Source organism: Phocoena sinus, chromosome 1, assembly GCF_008692025.1.
Source record: "Phocoena sinus isolate mPhoSin1 chromosome 1, mPhoSin1.pri, whole genome shotgun sequence".
NCBI lineage: Eukaryota > Metazoa > Chordata > Mammalia > Artiodactyla > Phocoenidae > Phocoena > Phocoena sinus.
In genome coordinates, this window is record NC_045763.1 from 179,610,418 (window position 1) to 179,619,068 (window position 8,651).

An 8,651-nucleotide genomic window follows, 5' to 3' on the forward strand; every position below is an offset into this window, starting at 1 on the left:
TTATTTTCAGAGGCCAGCACTACCCTCACACCAAACTCAGACAAAAACACCACAAAAAAGAAACCTACACATGAATATCCCTGATGACCATAAGTGCAAAAATTCTCAATAAAATACTAGCACACTGAATTCAACAACACATCAAAAAGATTATGTGCTGCATCCAAGTGGGATTTATCCCCAGGATAAAAGATTGGCTTGACATGTGCTAATGAATCAACAGAACACACCACATTAATAGAATGAAAAATAAAGATATCATCTCAATTGATGCATAAAAATCTCTTGAAAAGTTCAATATCCAAGCATGATAAAAAAAAAAAGCATTCTCAACAAAATAGCTATAAAAGGAAATTTCCTCAACACAATAAGAGCATTTATAAAAAGGCCACAACTAACATGAAAAGCAATGGACAGAAACTGAAAGCTTTTCCTCTAAAGTTTGTTCAAAGCCAAGATATTCACTCTCACTACCTCTATTTAACAAAGTACTGGAGGTACTAGCCAGAGCAATCAGACAAGGAAATGAAATACAAGGTATTCAAATTGGAAAGAAAGAAGTAAAAATATCTTTGTTTGCAGATGACACAATCCTATATGTAGAAAATCCTAGAGACGTCATTTAGAAAAAAAATACAAAAACCTGTTAGAATAAATGAATTTTCTACAGTTATAAAACCAACAAAGGAAAATTAGTTGTATTTATTTACATCAAAAACAATATATTTAAAAAGGAAATCAAGAAAATGATCCCAGCTTGTCCAAGTGCAGTGGTTTTTACAATTTATTGATCACAGCCAATTACAGATTTCTTTGTTTCTTTCTCCGCTCTCACTGTTTCACTTGACTTGCCTTTGAACGAAAAAAAAAAAAGGAAAATCCCATTTATGATGGTATTAAAAGGAATAAAGTGGTTAGACATCAATTTAATTAAGAAGGTGAAAGATCTGATAAGTGAAAACTGTAAGACCCTGATGAAACTGAAGAAGACACAAATCAATGGAAAGGCATCCTGTGTTCATGAACTGGAATAATTAGTGTTGTTAAAATTTCTCTACTACCCAATGTGATACACAAAATCAACTCGATCCCTATCAAAATCCCAGTGGCATTTTTCACAGAAATAGAAAAGCCAATTCTAGAATTTGTATGGAACCATAAAAGACCCTGAATAACCAAAGCAACACTGAGAAAGAATAAAGCTGGAGGTATACTTCCTGATTTAAAACTATATTACAAAACTGTATTAATCAAAATAGTGTGGTACTGGTATAAAAATACATATAGACACACATATGACACACATACACATACAGAACAATGGAACAGAATAGAGTCCAAAAATAAACCCACATAATACTGTCAACTAATTTTTGACAAAGGCACCAAGAATACACAATGGGGAAAGGATAGTGTCTCTGGGCAATGGTATTGGGAAAACTAGATACTCTTTTGCATCTGAAAAAATAAGTCAGCAAACATGAAACTATAAGATTCCTAGAAAACATAGGAAAAAATGCTTTGGCATGATCTTTGCAATTATTTTTTGGATTTGACACTAAAAGTTCATGCAACAAAAGCAAAAATAAGCAAGTGGGACAATATCAAACTAAAAAGTTTTTGTACAGTAAAGGAAACAATCAACAAAATGAAAAGCAAGCTACAGAACAGGAGAACATATTCTTAAACCACACATCGGATAAGAAGATAATATCCAAAATATATAAGGAATTCATACAGCTAAATAGCAAAAACAAACAAAACAAATAATTGGATTAAAAACTGGACAAAGGCCCTCAATATACATTTTTCCAAAGAAGACATACAAAGGCCAACAGGTACATGAAAAGGTGCTCAACATCACTAATAATCAGGGAAATGCAAATCAGAACTACAATGTAATATCACCTCATTCTTGTTAGAAGGGCTCTTATCAAAAAGACAAGATACAGCAAGTGGTAGAGAAGATGTGGAGAAAAGGAAACCCTGATAACTGTTAGTGGAAATTTAAATTAGTTTAACTGTTATGGAAAACAGTATGGAGGTTCCTCTAAAAATTAAAAATAGGACTACCATATGATCCAGCAATTCCACTGGTATTATATACCCAAAGGAAATGAAATCACTACCTTAGTGAGATATCTTCACACTTAGGTTCACTGCAGCATTATTTATAATTTTTAAGATATGGAAATTGTCAGTCATTTGCAACAAAATGGCTAAACCTGTAGGAAATTATGCTAAATGTAATAAGCCAGATACAGAAACAAAACCAAACCCTGTGAGATCTCACACTATATGCAGAACCTACAAATACACATAGAATTGGAGAGTAGACCCATTGCTACTAGAGGCAGGGAGGTGGGGAAAATGGGGAGATACTGGTAAAAGGTTAAAAACTTGCAGTTATGTAATATGAATACATCTAGAGATCTAAACTATTGAATACAACATGTTGGCTATAGTTAATAATACTGTTTTTAATACTGGAAATTTGCTAAGAGTGTAGATTTCAGGTTCTCTCATCACACAAAAAAAATGGTAACTATGTGAGGGCATTATATGTGAATTAACTTGACTCTAGTAATCAATTCATTATGTATACATGCAGCATACTTCAGGAATCACTCAGTTTCCGTTCCAGACCACCACAATAAAGAGAATACTGCAATAAAGGGAGTCACATGAATTTTTTGGTTCCCCAGTGGATATAAACATTATGTTTACACTACACTGTAGTCTATTAAGTGTGCAATAGCATTATGTCTAAAAACACAATGTACATACTTTAATTTTTAAAAAAACATTTTGGTTAAAAATAATCATGCGATATTCTTATGTACGTAAATACTTCTTACATATTTTCTGTTTTTGAAGACAAGTTTCAATGCATGACCTGCTGAGAAAAGAGATCACAGTGAAGTGAAATTAATTAATGTTTCCAGGAGGACTGTGAGTTACTTCAATAAATTGCTCATTGAATTTAAATAATATTATAATAATCATAAGCTAGCTAATATCCAGCTGAGTAGAAACCTATACATACTGTTAGAAGACCAAAAACGTTAAAAAGCCCTCAGAGACAAACTTTACTTTTTAAGTGTAAATAACCACTTTGCCAATTTCAAAAGATGAAATTTTAATATCCAGTGGACACTCTGAGGGCATTATACATTAGAAAAAAATCAAAAACTTTCATTGAGAACAAATATCAATAGAGAAACAATTTACTAACATGCTTATCCCAGTGAACAAATGTCAGCAGTGGTACACACAATAAATATGCTATCTCAAAACACTCTTGCAGTTTTCTCAATGAAAGTAATAAAAGAATTTGGGGTAAGAAAATGTGCTATTACATAGAAATATCCTGCACAAGATAGGATATTTAGTAATCTGAGTTAAAGAAACGAACATTTGCTATTGTTAAAATCAGCCACCTCCCCAGCTATACCCGGATTCTACATTGTCAGTCCTCTGCTTATTTGATCCATTTCCCTTCTGATTTTCTTCTTCTCGTCACAAAATTTGTTTAAGTCTATATTTCACTAGTGACACCCTAAGCCCTCATTCTCTTTTTTTTAAACTACTTCATGTTTAGTTCATTGTTGGGAGACAAATGTGTGTTAAGTTTCTACCTCACTGGGTTGAATCAGAATATTTTATAAAGACAGGATTTAAAATCAATAACTACATAAAATTTTTACCATAATAGTAATTTAATGTAATATATGCAGATTGCAGTTTGTGCCATGTGACCAAAGCACTTAAAGTCATTTGTATTCATTACCTCTAGTTTCCAATTTTATGGCTTGAATGAATTTCTAAAATTATATTCTATGGATACAAGTTATAAAGTAATACTACATCATGAAATAGAAAGAGATACACTTAAGTATATTTAAAAACACCCTCAGGAATTCCATATTAACTAAACATCCTGGAAGACATAAAACTCAAACAGAATTGCATTTGATGAATAATGAAATTTTGCCATTGACCTGAACATGATTCTCTAATTATGCAACAACCATAATTTGGTCAAGGGGTAAACAATACAATTGCTCAAGTGAGCAGCAGTAAATTAAAATATATGGTAAACGTTAATCTTGCATTTCAAAAACTCCTTTGTTTAAAATGAAGTTATGATTGGTTCATAGCTAATTTTATATTCATTTGGATCTGGTTATTTTTGTAATGTCTAAATTGTAGCAGATCAGTTTGAGTTATCCCAAATACCTTTTTTTTCCTTTAAATCCCGAGCACTCTCTGTCCCAAACTCAATATTAATGTGTTCTGTTCCTATTTTTAATGCTTGTGTTAGCAAAGATACTTATACTTATTTCAGTTACTTTGCGTCACCCTGTTCTGCATCTTTGTTCCTCAGACCCAACAATTAATCTGCAGCCTTGTTTCAGCCTCTGCGGGAAAGAAAGGCCCTTTTCTCAGTCAAGCAGTTCCAGATCCACCCCCCCTCCCCGGCCCCCTGCACTAGACATTCGGCAACTCGAAATAGTTTCTTCTTCATAAGAACTGCAGCTATGCAATACATCAGTATTCACTTCCAAATGTCATCAAATGGTCACAGGTTTTACTGGTTGACTTGGGAGAAAGAACACGCAGGAATGCTTATTTGACAGTTTTAAAGCTAGAAACCTTTACAGGATCATCAGTTTGATTATCAAAGTAATTTTTTAAATAAACAAGTTGCTTAGCTACAGGTGTCAGAATCCACTCTAGCAAGTTTCAGCAGAAAGGGATTCAGAAAGGATGTTAGGGGAGTCACAAAATTCCTGGAAAGACCTCCAAATCAAGCTTACTATTAAATAATCAGGAAGAAAGCGAGCAAAACATCACAGGCATAGTAGTCCAGGCATGTCGGGCTCCACCAGAGCTGCCCTGAAAGGCCCAGGCGCTTTCACTCCTGCATCGTTGGAAGGCCTTGGCGTCAATCCTGCCTTATCCACGTCGTATGCACATTGCTTTACCAAGTATGAAAAGGCTTTTCTTTTTTTCCTTCCCCAAGGATTATAGATTGTTTTCCTTAAAATATCATTAAATGTATATTGAAGTATAATATGAATAAAGAAAAGTACATAATTTACAATTTTCCAGCTTGAAGAAATATTACAACGTGAATACAACTAGGTAAATACCATGACAGCATCAAGTGTAACAGCTCCATCATCAATTATAAAACCTCCATCACCCCACAAGCCTCATTCTACCCTCTCCTCACTACTCTTCCACTTCTTTTTCGCTAATTTAACTGCTGCTTTGACTCCTAACTCTATAGTTTTTCATTTTTAAAAATATATATAAAAGGAAATATGCAATATGTAGGTTTTTTTCTAGCTTTTTTTTTTAACTAAACATATTTATAAGTTTCACCCAGTTTGTCGGTGTGGCTGGAGATTAACCATTTTCATTACTGCATAGAGTTGCTAGGTTATAGAGTCTACCTACCTTCAACATCAATAGATATTACAAAATGCAGATTACACCATGAAAAGTGGTATTTTTGTTTTATTTTTACCTGAGAAAGTCATAATTCCTAAAGTGGAAATGTGAGAGAACATTAAAAGGATATTCAAAGTATATTGGACAAGGAATAGCAGATTTGTATTTGTAATCAAATGGAATTTTTATTTTACTTTGCAAATGCTCTCTTTGTTAAACCTAGTGTCTCCACAGACTATCAAATTTTAAAGTATAATTTAAAGGTATATATATATATTATTGATATTCACAAAATAACCATCTTTTTCTATCCATTTGAGTTTATTTAAATACATTGACTCTAAGGTTTATAATCACATAGACTAATCTTCTCTTTTTTCAGCAGTATTCATGCCAAAATCAAATAATCTTCTTCTGAGAAAGACTTGAAATTCTAAGTATAGTGATCTCAGTTTCTATAATAAATGTAATAATGTCTGTTAATTTTCAGATTCTCGGAAGCAGCTTGAAATCTTTGCCTCTCCCCTGGAATTCTTAGTCAAGGAAATAAATATTAACAAAACCAAGACAATTTTTAGAGAAACCAGCTAAATTAAAGGCAGGTTTTAGAAGAGGAGGTTGTAGCCTGAGTGAGACAAGAGAATAAAAAACAGGTTTATGTGTGATAAATACATCACTTTATGTGACCCTGTTACACAGTGAAACTATCCTGACACTTCTTAGGATTTTATCAAAGCAACTTTTGAATATTTCCAAGGAGGAAGCCTACAAGAGCAATACTGCATTATTTGGGAAGGTGCTGCAATGATTTTGCTTATATACTTTTGTATATAAGATACACAAAGCTAAGATTCACATGTGAAAGCATTTGCATGTCCAGATAAACCTACTTCAGAGTGGTGGTATGCAATATAGTACAAGGCTTACCCATCCCTTCCAAATATTTTCTCCTCATTGTAGGAATGTGCTATTGTAAGGCCTTCCATTTTGGGGAATTCTGTTTTAATGCTATTATGTGCTTTTATAGACATTATTTAAAATGGTTTAATCCACCTAAATTTTAGGTCAATTAACGCTTGTGTGTAAATATGACAAAATGGTCATTTAAATAATTGAACTGCTTTTGTGTTGTATTAAAATCCATGGTGGCAGGATTTTCTATTTTTTTCCTTTTGACTTTTGACCACCTTCATCCAACCCCCCTTCCCCCCACCTCCTACCTCTGGTAACCACAAATCTGACCTTTTTTGCTATGTTTGTCGGTTTTTTTGTTTTTGAAGTATACTTGACCTACAACACTATGTTAGTTCTTGGTATACGACATAGTGATTTGATATTTCTATACATTTCAAACTCATCACCATGATAAGTCTAGTTGTCATCTTTTACCATACAAAGATATTATGTAATTATTGACTATATTCCCCACACTGTACATTTTATACCTGTGACACATGTATTTGTAATTGAAAGTTTTGTACCTCTTAATCTGCCTCACCTATCTCACTCACCCCCCCAACCCATTTCCACTTCAGCAACCACCTGCTTGCTCTCTGTATCTATGGCTCTATTTCTGCTTTGATATGTTTGTTCATTTGTTTTTTAGATTCCACATATAAGGGAAATCATACAGTATTTGTCATTCTCTAACTTATTTCACTTAGCATAATATCCTCCACATCCAACCATGTTGTCTCAAATGGCAAGATCTCAGTCTTTTTTATGGCAAATATTCCTGTGTGTGTGTGTGTGTGTGTGTGTGTGTGTGTGTGTGTGTGTGTGTATACCACATCTTCTTTATCCATTTATTTATTGATGGGCAGTTAAGTTGCTTCCATATCTTGGCTATTGTTAATAATGCTGCAATGAACATAGGGGTGTGTATATCTTTTCTAATTAGTGTTTTCATTTTCTTGGGGTAAATACCCAGGAGTGGAATTGCTGGATCATGTGGAACCTCCATACTGTCTTCCACAGTGGCTGCATTCCCACCAACAATGTACGAGTGTTTTGTGTTGTACTAGATTAAAATCCAGTGCCAGGATTTTTTAACAGCATATATACACACAGGGTTTTTCTCAACTGTTCTTTGCAAACCTGAGTTTATCTCTAGACATGCCTGAAGCCATACTGCTGATCCTTGGCCAATCAAAGATTAAATGTGCTGATTAGTGATTTAAACAGTTCTGTACTAGAGTTTGAAACATGTCAAGGGGCAGCCTGTATCTATCTTGTAAATATATACACACATATGCACATATATACGTACATATATAGTATCATATGAGTTTCAGATAGATGGTTTGCCTCTGGTTTCTGCTATTTTATCTTGTTTTAGTTGTTGAGTCAGATCATGCAGCCAAATGTTGACTGTATAACTTCATAGCATATATCATACCCATTCTCAGATAAGGCTGTGGCTTCTGAGACCAAAGTAACTGAAATCTATCTTGGTGATTTTGGCCCAGAGATAAAGGGTGTTCTGTGACACTGGGGTAACAATTTGAAAGCTGTTCTTGAATGTTTCAGGCTTGCTAGATGATTGCCTGTTCTTTTCTCCTTCTACTGAATAGTAAGCATCCTTCATGTTTATGTTTGTAGAGTCTTATGAATCCTTAAAATAATTCAAAAAAAGCATAATTATTGTACATGGCATAGTATGTTGCTACAATTTTGCGTTTGATGGATAATTATTTCTCCAACAGCCCAATTCTAATTAAGGTTGAAAGGAAATTGAAAATTAAGTTATGGGACTTCCCTGGTGGCACAGTGGTTAAGAATCTGCCTACCAATGCAGGGAACACGGGTTCGATCCCTGGTCTGGGAAGATCCCACATGCTGTGGAGCAACTAAGCCTGTGAGCCACAACTACTGAGCCTGTGCCCTAGAGCCCATGAGTCACAACTACTGAAGCCCGTATGCCTAGAGTCCATGCTCTGCAACAAGAGAAGCCACCGCAGTGAGAAGCCCACACACCACAATGAAGAGTAGTCCCTGCTCGCCACAACTAGAGAAAGCCTGTGCGCAGCAACAAAGACCCAACGCAGTCAAAAATAAATAAATAAATTTTAAAAAGACAATTAAGTTACAATTGATAATAGATTTCTGATTGGATAGAAGAAATTATTAAATATGCTATTTTTTGTGGTTTTCATAATTTTTTTCTGTATTTCCTATAATATTCTATGAAA